Here is a 14,000-nt window from a genome sequence, read left to right on the forward strand (position 1 = left end):
TCAACTCAGGCAAAAGACACCGTGGGCAAATCATCCCCTGATGGGAATGGAAACTACCCCCTCAAGTAGTAAGGGCTACTCTGAGCCAGCAAGACCCTGCCCTTGACTGACTCCAAGACCATGATCAACTTGACCTCCACTTCACCTGCAGTACCCACCGACCTTTGTCCCACAGTTTTCTTACATAAACCTGAAAGCATCTTTGGCACTTTGGAGACCGTCTTTGCGACGCTAGTCTGCTGTCTACCCTGTGTTGGCCTTGCTGTTTCACCACTGCTGTCCCTCTGCCTTTGCATTTTGTCAGTAGCGAGTAGCCAGACCTGGTCTGCGTGGGAGCCAGGCGCTCTTGCGCCCCTGCACCCTGGCTACAGCATGAGTAACCCTATCAAGAGAACCACCTGAGGTCTCTTGCCAACAGCCACAGGAATGAGCTTGGACACGGATCCTTCGGCCTCAGTCCGGCCCTCAGATGACAATGGTAGCCCTCGAGGACTCTTGACTGCCGCCTCTCAGGAGCCCCTGAGTCAGAACCATGGGGCTAAGCCTCTCCTGCTAATTGAGGTAACAAATGTTTGTTGGTTTAAGCTGCTAGGTTCTGGAAATCATCTTTTATGCAGCAATAGATAACTAATAAAATACTTTTCGTGCAATATTTTATTTCTAGATAACATACATATATTGCTTAACAACCAGAAAAATTTTTTTTTAATTTTTTAATGTTTATTTATTTTTGAGAGAGAGAGACAGAGCATGAGCAGGGGAGGGGCAGAGAGAGGGAGACACAGAATCCGAAGCAGGCTCCAGGCCCTGAGCTGTCAGCACAGAGCCTGACAAGGGACTCAAACTCACGAACAGGGGAATCATGACCTGAGCCGAAGTCGGATGCTTAATTGACTGAGCCACTCAGGCACCATGAATTTTTTTAATTTTTAAAATTTTTATTTTTTGAGAGAGAGAAAGAGAGAGAGAGAGAGGTTGTGCAAGCACGCAAACGTGGGGGAGAGACAGGGGGAGAGGGAGAGAATCTCAAGCAGGCTCCACGCTCAGCGGGAGCCTAACTTGGGTCTTGATCTCACAACCGTGAGATTGTGACCTGAGCTGAAATCAAAATTCTGACACTTAACCAACTGAGCCACCCAGGTGCCTCCAGAAAAAATATTTTTTAAATGATCGGTCAAGGAAATCTTTCGTTCCAGTGTGACAAAGGACAACCCGTTCGGTCACCTTGTCACCACCAGTGCCCAGTGCACTCGTACCAGCTAAAGTCAGCCACATCTCCTGTGCAAAGGCACCAGCTACACCAGTGGGGCTCCGACAGGGACTGCCTTCAATTTGTGTTTGGCCGGGGACCCTGGCCTTGCAAAACATCCCACAAAAGGGGAGAATTCTTTTCATGTGACCCAGGTACAAAAATATAAATATGATATAGCAGAAAATCAGTTAATTTCCTTGGAAAGTTGGTGAACTTTTAAACTTGGTGAGCTGATTCATATAGTATATGAAGTAATAAATAACATTTGATCCCAATCTATTAGCTATGCCATTGTATTCACAGAGGAGTTGCTAAAACAAGGAACATACATTTTTCTTTTGAAGGCCAGTGGGCCTAAAAGAAAGCATGAGTGGTGGAAGGAATGCTATATCAACTCTGTGGCTCCGGAACAAGTCACTTTGCCTCTCTGGGCCTCAGTTTCCTCATACATAAAATGGCCACGCTGGGGTATATCAATCTCTCATGACTCTAAAAATCTGTTGATTGATAGTCCTGCTTTAACCTGCCAAGGAATTTTGGCTCTTCGATGACAAGCCACCTCAAAGCCAGCCGGAGCCCCCCTCATGAGGGACACTGCTCTGTCCAGTATGAGAGACACTAGCCATAGGGGCCTTCTTAAATTTATATTCACTGAAATTAATTAAAATTAAATTTTAGTTTCTTGGTTGCAGTAGCCACATTTCAAGCACTTAATAGCCACACGTGGCTAGTGGCCAATGTATTAGACAACACAGAGTTAGAACACCTGCATCATCATGGAAAGTTCTATCAGACAGCACTGCTCGAGGTCTTGGCTTTCAGTGTGGGCCACAACACTGGATTGGCATCACCTGGGAACCCTTAGAAATGCAGGCTCTTGTATCTACCCAGATCTGCTGAATCAGAGTCCGCATTTTAACAGGATCTGCAGGTGCTTCCTGCACATGTGAGCTTGAAAAGCACGACTATAAGAAGGCCTCCTCACTGAGTAGGTAGCTAGCTGCAAGGACAGAGCAGTGCTCCTGTGGCTTCTGTATAGACTCCAGTGACTCCTAGTCTGGCTCTTATTACGTGCATGATCTTATCGACTGAATAGGAAAATCTGAGGCTGTAACAACAAAAAGAAATGATCATGATGCCTAATACATAGTAAATGCTCTTTAAATGGCTGTTAGGTTTGGATTTGATGAGATTCAAGGTCCCTGCCAACCATAAGCCCAGTGCAGACTGCATGGCCAAAAGTGGCTCTTCCCCTCGCCGCCACAGGGTGGTGCTGTGTCACCAACGTCCCTTCTTCAACAGGCTTCCAGCCGGCTCCCGCGCAAGAAGCCAATAAATTTGCCCCGCGACTTCCAGGTCTCTGTTTCGGATTACCGAGCACGACCGCACGGCTGGGACACCAATCCAAGCATTCATCTGACAGATGATGGGAGAACAGGCCTCAGCTTTGTGCCCAGTTGGAATGCAAAAGTAAGGTCAGCACAAAGAGTTGAATGAGGACTGTGTGAAAGTCTTATTGGAAGCTGGAGGCTTCTGTTGGAGAGCTAGGGGGAAGGGAAGCCTTATGATTTTCTAAATCTGCTTCTCCACGACCTGGGCTCCTCTAGCCACAGATCTGAGCTATGGCTTTTTGCCAGTCAAGTGTGTGTGTGTGTGTGTGAGAGAGACAGAGAGAGAGAGACAGACAGACAGACAGACAGGCAGAGAGACAGGGCAGGGGTGGGGGGAGAGGAAGGAGAGAGAGAAAGAGAGACCGAGACTGGGGGGCTAAGGATGGAGTGGTGATCAGGGGTGGGATGGTGGGGGATTTTTTTTTGCTGCTGGGCTCCATCTCCGGTTTCCAATTTGGTGGGAGGGCTGGGGTGACCTGGTAATTTGCATTTCAAACAAGTTCTCAGGTGATGCTGCCTCTGCTGATCCAGGGACAGCCCTTTGAGAAACAGGAAACTTCTGAAAGGCTCATATGGGACAGATTATACAATCCCAGTTCAAAAGAAGGATGTTACTCCAAAGGAAATTACTCCAAATCCACCCCCCACACCACTGCCTCCCTCCTTGCCCCACCCCATGATGTCCTCAGCTCCCTCGTGGTACTTGTTAGTCAAAAACCCAGCATGAACTGGAAGGGTGGCGGGGGAACCCGGAGCCAGAGCTCATTCCCAGGTGATGGTACCCCTCTTTTCCCTGCAAGACTCCTAACTCCTAATCCTTGACCTGTTCTGAGCTTGATTAAGACTCTCAAAGCTCGCTTAGCCCCACCTTGGGGACAAACCGTGCAGAGACCACTCTCTTTGCTTGGTGCCACCAGTTCAAGGCAGGGTCACCCCATAAATAGGTGGAAATGGCAGGAACCCGGATTGTAATGGGAGCATTGGACATCTCATAGGGATTCAGACAAATCAGATGGGCCCTCAATGGTTCGTATGTGGTGATTGGGGCACTTGTCACTGGAGGGGGAGTTCTAGGAAAAGAACCTGAGTTCTTCCTCTGAGTTCCTTAAGAGCCAGTTTCATTTCTAAAGGGGACTCCTCTCCTATACCAGGAAGAGGAGGGCTACTCTGAATTGCCAGAGAGAAGTCTTTTATGCATGGAGTCTTCAACTTCAGTCTGTATGACAATAACTCTTATCTTCCAGTAGTTTCTCCTGTATAGTTACCTTCCCACAATTTATATCCCCAGAAGCCAACCCCTTTGTCTGACTTCACAATTTCTCACCCTGAGTTAAAATGGTATGTAAGTCCCCAGGTCTTACCACGTGTTTGGAGTTTTCACTTTTCCCTGTAAGACTTCCCCATATGTATGTAAGATAAAACTTTCTCCCATTTTTTTTAAGTTTATTTATTTTGAGAGAGAGAGAGAGCGCGCACACGCGCATGTAGGGGAGAGAAAGAGAGGGAGACAGAGGATCCCAAGCAGGGTTCATGCTGTCAATGCAGAGCCCAATGTGGGGCTCAAACTTATGAAATTCCAAGATCATTACCTGAACCGAAACCAAGAATAGGACGCATAACCAACTGAGTCACCCAGGTGCCCCCCAAATAAACATTTCTCCTATTTAATCTGCCTTTTATCAGTGTGGCTTGCGACCCCTGTGAAATGGTGCAGCTACTAACCCTAAGAGGTAGAGGAAAGGGTTTTTTAACCTCCCCTACATGCTAAGACAGCATTTCCTAGAGTGTGTGGTGGTGAGTTCTACTGGGGGCCCGTGAGATGAGTGATGGAGTTCAGAGGCTAATGTGTCTAATTTAGATAGTTTTTAAAATTGTTCTCTTTCATGGCGTGCGTGGGTGGCTCAGTCACTTGAACATCTGACTGTTAATTTCAGCTCAGGCCATGATCTCACCGTTGGTGAGACTGAGCCCCGTATCGGGCTCTGCACTGGCAGCACAAAGACTGCTTGGGACTTTCTCTCTCCCTCTCTCTCTGCCCCTCCTGCCTGAGCTCCCTTGCTCCCTTGCTCTTTCTCTCTCCCTCTCGCTCAAAATAAACTTAAAAAAATAAAATAAAATAGTTATCTTTTTAGGATCAAGATGAACATGAAATGAATTTGGTAAAAGTGAATTGATTTAGAGAAAAATACGTTATAGAATAGATGTTCATCTGAAGTTTAGGAAACACTGGTCCACAGAATCCACTCACACAAAAGTGTTGGCGAGCAGTACAGATTTGGCTGGAGATTTTACAGTGGAAGATTGAAAAGGGGGTCTCTAGGGGCGCCTGGCTGGTTCAGTTGGTTGAGCATCTGACTTCGGCTCAGGTCATGATCTCACAGTTCGTGAGTTTGAGCCCCGTGTTGGGCTCTGTGCTGACAGCTCAGAGCCTGGGGCCTGCTTCAGATTCTGTGTCTCCCTCTCTCTCTCTGCCCCTCCCTGCTCTCTATCAAAAATAAATAAACATTTAAAAAAAATTTTTTAAAGAGGGTCTCTATAAAGCACAGCCCATGCCCCACAAGGGCCATAAAATCCCATAGGAGACATTTGTGTTCTTCCCAATCCATTAATGGTACCCAGTCACTGGATCTTTTAATTTTCAGTGTTTCTGCCACAAGGGCCCAGATTCCTGGCTCCACCTAGGGGCCCTACCCCACCCCCAATTCTTTCCCTTTATTATGAGGAAGAACTTAGCTCTGCAACTCCCACCCCAAATTCTGTGACTGAGGAAATCTTCTATAATTTTCAGTAGGGATCAATAAACACCGGCAAAACCATTTTTAAAAAATTACTTTTGGTAGTTAAGATAGCAACGTAAAATGGGGTAACTACTTTGAAAACATTTTAGCATTTTGTTGAAGTGTTAAACATACACCTCCTGTATGTCCCTGCCATTCCACTCCTAGGAACTTACTGTATTTACCTAAGGTAAATGAAAAACTATGCCCAGGCAAAGACTGGACATGAATGTTCATAGCAGCTTTATTTGTAATGGCAAAAACTGAAAACAACCCAAATGTCCATCAGCAGGCAAATGAACAAATTAAGGTGTATTGATTCAATGAAATACTCCTAGCAATAAAAAGGAATGAAGTGTTGATGCACGCAATGACATTTGACATGGATGGATCTCGAAATAATTATGCCAAGCTAAAGAAGCCATACTAAAAGGATACATACTGCATGATTCCATTTATGTGAAATTATATAGAATGCAAACTAATCCATGGTGACAGGAAGCAGATTTCTGACTTCCTGGGGTGGAGTGGCAGCAGGAAGGGTAAAGGAAGAATTATAAGGGGGTATGAAACTCTTGAGGGTAATGGATAAATTCATTATTGGTATTGTGGCGATGGCTTCACAGGTGTATGTTTACATCAAATTTAACAACTGCACATTTTAAACACATGCAGTTTTGTATTGTAGGTCAATTATACATGAAACATTTCTTAAAAATAGTAATGCAACTCAACAACAAGACAATAGATCAGAAGTGCATAAAAGATGTTATCAGGCACTGTACCAAAAAAAGATGCCAGGGAAATTAAGCACATGAAGCAATGCTCAACACTATCAGTCAGTAGGGAAATGCAGACTAAAACCATGGTGAGGAATTACCACACATTTCTCAAAATGGCAACAATCAAAAACACCTACCATATCTAGTTCAAGTCCTGGAGAAGATGCAGGGCTGCTGGGACTCTCCTATGTTTTGTTGTTTTGGAAAGCAGTTTGACAATTTCTAAGAAAGTCAAATATACACTTAGGGCGCGCCTGGGGTGGCTCAGTCAGTTGGGCATATGACTCTTGGTTTCAGCTCAGGAGCTCAGGTCATTTCATCATTCGTGAGTACGAGCCCCACATTGGGCTCCATGCTGACGGTGCAGAGCCTGCTTGGGATTCTCTCTCTCCCTCCTTCTCTCTCCCTCTCTCTTTACTCCCCCCCCCCCCATTTTCTCTCTCTCTCTCTCTCAAAATAAATAAACATATATATATACATACATATGTATATGTATATATATATATACACATGTATATGTATATATATATATATATATACACACACACACATATAAATATGTTTACATATATCTACACACACACTTAGGACATGACCTAGCAATCCTATTCCTAGATATTTACCCAAACTAAATTATGTCCATTTAAAAACCTGTACATGAATGTATATAGCTGCTTCATAACCATGTTATATGGTTATGTATAGCTTGTTCATAACCGTGAACAACCCAAATCCAAATGTTTTCCAAGGAGTGAATGAATAAACAAACTGCGTATGTCATACAATGGAAAACTGCTCAACAATAAAGGAATGAACCCCCGGTACATGCAACAACATGAATGAATCTCAAAATAGTGGTGTGGACTTAAGCCAGACTCAAAAGGCTGCCTACTGTAAGATTCCATTTATATGACATTCTGGAAAAGGCAAAACTATGGTGATGAAGAACAGCTCACCGGTTCCAAGGATTAGAGGATTAGGATAGAGAGAGGACTGTCTATAAAGGGATTTTTTTTTTTTAGGTGATAGAAATATATTCTAATTGTGGTGGTAGTTACACAAGTCTATACATTTGCCAAACTTTGTAGAACCATACACCCAAAAAAAGTGAATTTTACTGGCTATATAAAAACTTAAGGATCAATTTAAAAATAATTCATATTGTTATAAATGTTGGAAACAATAAAGAAGTGTGGGAAGGAAAAGGTAGAAGGGCCCTTCACGCAAACACAACACAGAGCCTTGAGCCTAACCATTGTTAGCTGTTTACTAAGCATCCTCTCCGATTACTTCCTACAAATACACATGAGTTTACTTACAACTTTTAGCTTCACAGGAACGGGTTTATATCCTACATATGGTTCCACAACTCCTTTTTTGTGCAATGTTGTGAGGGTCTTGGAGAAATAAATCTTAACTCCAATATACAATTTGGTGCAACTGAAAACCACTGCACCATTTTCTAGGTTACCTAAGTGGTTATGCTATGCCTGTGCTACCAGTCTGGGGAGAAATTAGGCTGGGCCTAAGCCAAATCAGGAAATCCCTAAGGAAATTTTAGAATTAAATACCCATTGCCTGTTTTATTAGGTTCTCTGTAGGGATGATAGTCGCTGTACTATAGGGAAGAAGGCACAAACCTCTCTCCAGACTTGGGAATGGGGTGGGAGTGTCTCTGAAGAAGCCTGATGAGCATGGCAGGGGCTGATCATGGTCAGGGTGGATAGAGACAATGCCCGTTTTCTAAGGTGAGACAGAAAATTCTTATTAACACAGCGAATGTTTTAAATCTGTTCTTTAAGGGGCGCCTGGGTGGCTGGATCAGTTAAGCGTCCGACTCTTGATTTCAGCTCAGGTCATGATTCACAGTTTGTGAAACTGAGCCCCAAGTTGGGCTCAGAGCTCACAGTGCAGAGCCTGCTTGGGATTCTCTCTCTCCCCCTCCCTCTGCCCCTCCCCTTCTTACACTGTCTCTCCCTCTCTCAAAATAAATAAACAAACTTAAAAAAAAATAAATCTGTTCTTTGAGAACCTAAGATATGCTCTCTTTTCTTGATACAGAGTCTAAATCATGCTTGTGTCCTTGTTGGGAGCTGGCATCGTGGAAGAAGCCAGGCTCTGTCTGCATTGGAGCAGACGGGCTGGAATCACAACTCTCAGCTTTACCAGCTGGACAACCTCGGGCAAGTCATATGACCCTCCTCTATTAGATTCATGGGTTTGTTGTAAAGATTAATATACAAATGCCTGGTAATCAGTAGCCACTCAATATGATCGGTAACTGTACTGCTGTTCTATTCAAATCCCGTCTCTTATTTGCTGGGGAGGCCACTGACCTCAGATGTAAGAAAGATTAGATTTCTTCTCTTGTGGGAGCTTCCCTGAGTGGCTACTAAACGGATTTTGCCAACAGCCTCCCCTTCCTTGCAAGGCAGCTGGGGCCCCTCTCGACTCTCCAGTTCAGCACCCACAAATGGCTAAAACTTGCTATGAAATCTTGCCTGGCAGGACCTGTATTGATTTTGTTCTCAAAGTCTTTCCAGTGGCCTCTAATCTCCCTGTAATGCCCAGTTACAAAACATGGTGGCTTCGCTCCACAGCTGCCAGAGACTTGTGTCTTTCTGGACAGAAACCCAGACCCCCCTGCACCCCTAGGGTCCACCTTGTATTTACCTTCAGACTGCAAGGTCTCAGAGTTCAGCACCTTCCACCAGGTTATTGAACAGCTCCACAGATCAGGGCTAAGGGTTGCGGTCAAAGACTCGTGCCTCCTCTCTGCCTCCTTTTCACTGTCGTCAGTTAACAAATATTGATCATGCCCTGCTGTGTGCAAGTGGGGAACGAAACCCTACACAGTGTTCTCAAGACCTTTTATGGTCCATTGCTGCGTGTTGGCTAGGTCAGTGGGAAACAGAGGACAGACAGCCTCAGCTGAGCCCCTGGCACCATTCCTGCCAATATTTAAACCAGGTCAATTCTTCTGGCCTGGTACACCATTTAACTCTTACAGTGGCTGAACTGTTTGCCAGTCCTGAAAGCTAAGTAAGGACTTGGCAGGGCAGGAGGTTCTGACCTAGGGTCAGCCTTGTGTTTATCTTGAAACCACAAGGTCTCAGAGCTCAGAATGAAACATAGAGAGACAAGTCACATGGCCCAGCTGGGAGCCTGCCGCTGGGTCCTCCTCTACCCAGGTGTGTGGCCTTTGAAGTTACTTACCTCTCTGGTTTCACTTGTTTCCTCATTTTTATGGAAATAAGGCAAGAGTTTCAGAGTATTTTCAAATGTGACTTTTGCAGTTTACTAATAAGTCCTCAGGGAGGAGTGAGGGGAATAGCCACCCACCCAAAGTGCTAACTACTTTTTCTGTTTTAACCTAGCATTTTTGAGGGGTCTCCCCAAGCATCTCCGCATATATACCTCCCACCCTGTCACCCTCACTTTTCCAGCAATGATATTGGGAGTCACAGAAGAGGGAAGTCTTGGACTTATAAGTACACAAACTTTTCTTATACATTTGGAAAATAATTTAAGTAGATATTTTGAAAATAGGTAGAGTCATCGTAACCAAAATAAAATATATTCTTGAAAAGAGATTCTATATAAAACAAAAAATCTCAGCAGACAAGGTAAAGCAAACACCTGAAATAGTTCAGAGATACACTATAAATTTAATTTTATAAAGAGGCCACGGTCATTAGAGACTTACAAATTAAAACAACAGCGAGATACCATTACATACCCACTAGAATGGCTAAAATCCCAAACACTGGGGCGCCTGGGTGGCTCAGTCGGTTGAGCGTCCGACTTTGGCTCAGGTCATGATCTCACAGTTTGTGGGTTCAAGCCCCGCGTCGGGCTCTGTGCTGACTGCTTGCTCGGAGCCTGGAGCCTGCTTCAGATTCTGTATCTCCTTCCCTCTCTGCCCCTCCCCCACACACGCTTTGTCTCACTCTGTTTCTCAAAAATAAATAAAACGTAAAAAAAAAAAAAATATTAAAATCCCAAACACTGACAATACCAATTGCTGGCAAGAACGTGGAGCAACAGAAACTCTCACTCGCTGCTGGTGGGATTGCAAAATGGTACAGCCACCTTGGAAGCCAGCTTGGAGGTTGCTTACAAAGCTAAGAATACACTTACCGTAGGATCCAGAGGTCACCTCCTTGGTATTTACTCAAACGAGTTGAAAGCATGCATTCACACAAAAACCTGCACACATATTTGTAGCGGCTTTATTCATAATTGCCAACACTTGGAAGCAACCCAGATGTCCTTCAGTAGATGAGTGGATAAACCATAGTACACCCAGATGGTAGAATATTATTTGGTTCTAAGAAGAATCGAGCTATCAAGCCATGAAAATCTATGGAGGAAGCTTAGATGTGTATTACTAAGTGAAAGCAAGTCAATCTGTCAAATGCTACATACCCGGTAAACCTCAGGGGGCCGGAGGACTGCTCTAGACTGGTAATGGGTTTTGCGTTTCATTTTCTACGCTGTGGCCAAAGTAATCCTTCTGACCTGCGAGTGAGGTCCTTCCACTTCCCTTTACGAAACCATACTTTGGCACTGGCTGCCTCCAGGATAAAGCCAAACTCTTCTGACCTTCCTGATCTAGCCCCTCCTCTGCTCTCCAGACTCACACTCCCCACTTCCTCCTTTTTCCTTTCTGCTTGTTGGGCCATCCTCGCACTGTTGAGGTCTGCTGCTGCAGGCAGAGGAGTGTACTGCTGGCCTCAGCTGCCATCCTGCGGGAAGCTTCAGTGCATTCACACCAAGGCCACACGTCCCCTGAGCTACTCCCAGCCAAGGGCTCCCGATCAGACCCATTGCTGTCTGATCTCTTCCTGGCTTCCGCTTCTCAGAGGACCCAGACTAACACACTTGCCGTATTGAATTACTTGCTGTAATGTCCTCCCCTTCAGTCAGGCTTTGCACGTGCTGTTCCCTCCGTAGGTTAGCACCGTATCCCCTAAGCCTGGCACAGTGTGGACATTCAGTAAATACTGACGGTAATAGCGGTCAGTTCATTGAGCATCCAATGTGTACCTGCCTCTGTGCTCAATGTTTTGTGGGTATTTTCTCACTTAATATTCCTAAGAGCTAAGTGGGTAGCATTATCATCCCCACTGTAGAGGGCCACAACGGGCCCCACCCACCACACTTTCTCTGCAGGCACGAGAAAACTGAGGTACGGAGAGTTTAAGTCACTTACCATGGCGATATAGCTGAAAATGCATAAAAAGTGGTCAGGCTTTGAATCCTGCCAGGCCGAGAACTTAGCCACGGCATTCAAGAGCCTCTCCCGTTTCTAACACAAGGCAGGACCTGAGAAACTTAGTAGGAGCTCAGCTCCAAGGCAGGGAGAGCCCAGCTCCGAGTGGGGTCTCCAAGGGGGGATTCCTAACCAGAGGCCGCCGGTAAGGCAAGGTCACAGGGAGCTGAAGGAGACCCACCCCAGCCCCTGCCTACAAGGATACTGAGCTAGAGTGCCGGAGTGATGTCGAAGCCATCTGACTGTTCACTCTTTCCTGCTCCCTAGCCCAAGCTTAAACCCGACAGTGAGGATTGCAAAAGCCATTTGATCAGCGGCCTGACACCCCCTGCCTGAGAAAACACGGTGCTGTGAAGACAGTGTGTGAAGAGGGGATACGGCTGCCGGCACCCAGCTGGAGCCCTGCAGCTGTGACTGCGGTGTCCTGGCCGTGGTGGGGAGCCTCGGCAGTGCGTGCTTCCCTCCTGCCTCAGCATCGCCATTCTCCTGGCTGTGATGCCAAGTGGCTCCCGTGTGCCCACCACTGCTGCCCCTTTGGCAGTTTCTCTGGCGTTCCTGGTGGTGTCAGGCACTAGGCCATGGTACAAAAGACCTCAGAGTTACTGCAGGGGGACAAGCTACAACCAGCGCCATAGTTTCACAGAAGCGAAAACTGAGCCCCAGGGAGATGCTGTGACTTGCCCAAGATCCCAAGGCCAGTTGGTGGCAGAGCCTGAGAAAGACCCTATCTGTACTTTCTTCCTCCTGTCTGTCTGCTGCCTCTTGTCTGGCTCCTTTCCCCCGTGATGCTCATGCTGCTTCCTCTCCAGACCTGAGAGCCAGCCTCTCTGTTCTTGCCCAAGGGCTGGCACCGGTCCCGCCCACCCTGACTCATGCCTAACTGCAGCAGCAACCTCCCCTCCCCCACCTCACCCTACCCCTGCCCCGGTGCCTCTCAGCTTCCATTTCTACCCCCTCCACTCCATTCTCCGCCCTGAAGCCAGAGTGACCTTCCCAAAAACCAAGCCAGGTTATTGCCACTGACCTATGAAAAGCCTCTGGTAACCCTGTCACCCACGATGGAGCCTCGGCATGACATCTGGTCCTCTCCAGCCCAGCCTAGACCCATCTCAGTAGGTTCATTCCCAACACACCCCTTATGCACACCTGACATCCCAGCCACACAGCTCACCTAACTCAAAGCTGCTGCAAGAATTAAATGCTATCTGACTGTGCACAGCACCCGGAGCATAATAAGAGCTCAGCAAATATTAGCTGGCCCGGTAGCCTGGGCACCTCCCCACCAGGCTGGCTTCTAGTACACACCTGTGCGGGATGGATGATGGGTGAGCTTTGCTCTGCTCTCTGAGCCAGGAGACACGCCCTTAGCTGAGGCCCCAGTCAGACCTTTAACTCCCAGATCCAGGTATACCCTCTAAGTAAAGGGGTAAAATGAAGAACACTTGCCCGCCCCACTATTTATTTCTCAGGGATGTTTTTGTTTTGTTTTGTTTTGTTTTGTTTTGTTTTGTTTTGTTTTGTTTGAGAAAAAACTTGGAGATAGTGCATATGGAATAGTCACATGGTTCATTCCCATCCCCCGAAAGCAGGTGATCCAGTGTCCCCTGGGATCCATACCTGCACCTGCAGGTCTCAACTTGGGACTGGGGAAGGACGCCAGGGATATTCACCCTGTGGCACAAGGGGGATAATTGGCGGTAGGTACTCAGTGTTCTAACTGCTTAGTACCACATGTAGGTGCTTGTAGGTTGACAGGCAAAAGCACAAGGGGCCTAGCTTCATGAATGCCTTGTATCACATTCACAAGTGATCAGTGAGCAGTCCCATAGCTGCAGGGGATGGCCTCTGTGAGCCTTCGTGATGAAGGCAGATTCCAACCTGCACCGAGAACCTGGAAGCCACTGGTTCATTAGGTTGTCTACTCATCCATCCATCCATCCATCCTTCTATCCAGCCATTTTTCCAGAGTACATTAATTTTGCCTCCCTTTCTCTTTTTTAAAAGTTTATTTATTGAGAGAGAGAGTGACAGTGGGATCGTGACCCAAGCCGATATCAGGAGATATCAAGAGTCAGATGCTTAACCGACTGAGCCACCCAGATGCCCCAATTTTGCCTCTCTCTCGTTTATCACCAAACTGGGAAAGAATACTATGGACCGAATGTTTGTGTTCCCAGAAGTCATGTGTTGAAGCCCCAGTCTCCAATGTGATAGTGTTTGGAGGTGGGGCCTTTGGAGGTGATTCCATTTAGATGGTGTCAGGAGGGTAGATAGAGCCCTGATGGTGGGATTAGTACCCTTAGAAGAGGATCCAACAGGATGGTGGCTGTCTACAAACCAGGAGGAGGACCCTCACCCCACACAGGTTACTCTGGCACTTTGATTTTGAACTTCCCAGCCTCTAGAACTGTGAGAAAGAAGTATTTGTTGTTTAAGCCACCCAGTCTATGGTATTTGGGTATAGTGGCCCGACGTAACTAAGACAAAGAATAAGGAAAATCAGAAAAGCAGACTAGCTCTCCC

Source organism: Prionailurus bengalensis, chromosome A3 (assembly GCF_016509475.1).
Source record: "Prionailurus bengalensis isolate Pbe53 chromosome A3, Fcat_Pben_1.1_paternal_pri, whole genome shotgun sequence".
In the NCBI taxonomy this organism is placed as follows: Eukaryota; Metazoa; Chordata; class Mammalia; order Carnivora; family Felidae; genus Prionailurus; species Prionailurus bengalensis.